The following is a 279-nucleotide window of genomic DNA, read 5'->3' as shown; positions in this document are numbered from 1 at the left end:
GGTTCGCCTTGCCGCCCCTCCCCGCTGCCCCAAGCCGGTACGGAAGGCCCACTGCAGATCCCAGCGCGGCAAAGGGCCGAGAGCTGGGTCCCCGACGTCCGGGGTCGTGTGAACTGCAGCTCCTAACCCTCCCCGGGGGCCCCCGCGCGGTCCCCAACGCCGCCTTTCGGATCCCGAGCTCCCCTACTTACCCAGATTCACTCCACTGTGGCTTGGGGAGAGCCCTCCCTTCGGATCCGTCCCGCCCAACCCCCGCGAACAATTTTAAGCAAAGGGGCG

Source organism: Bison bison, unplaced genomic scaffold (genome assembly GCF_000754665.1).
Source record: "Bison bison bison isolate TAMUID 2011002044 unplaced genomic scaffold, Bison_UMD1.0 scf7180017864461, whole genome shotgun sequence".
NCBI classification, from domain to species: Eukaryota; Metazoa; Chordata; class Mammalia; order Artiodactyla; family Bovidae; genus Bison; species Bison bison.
Note: the sequence above shows the minus strand (reverse complement) of the source record.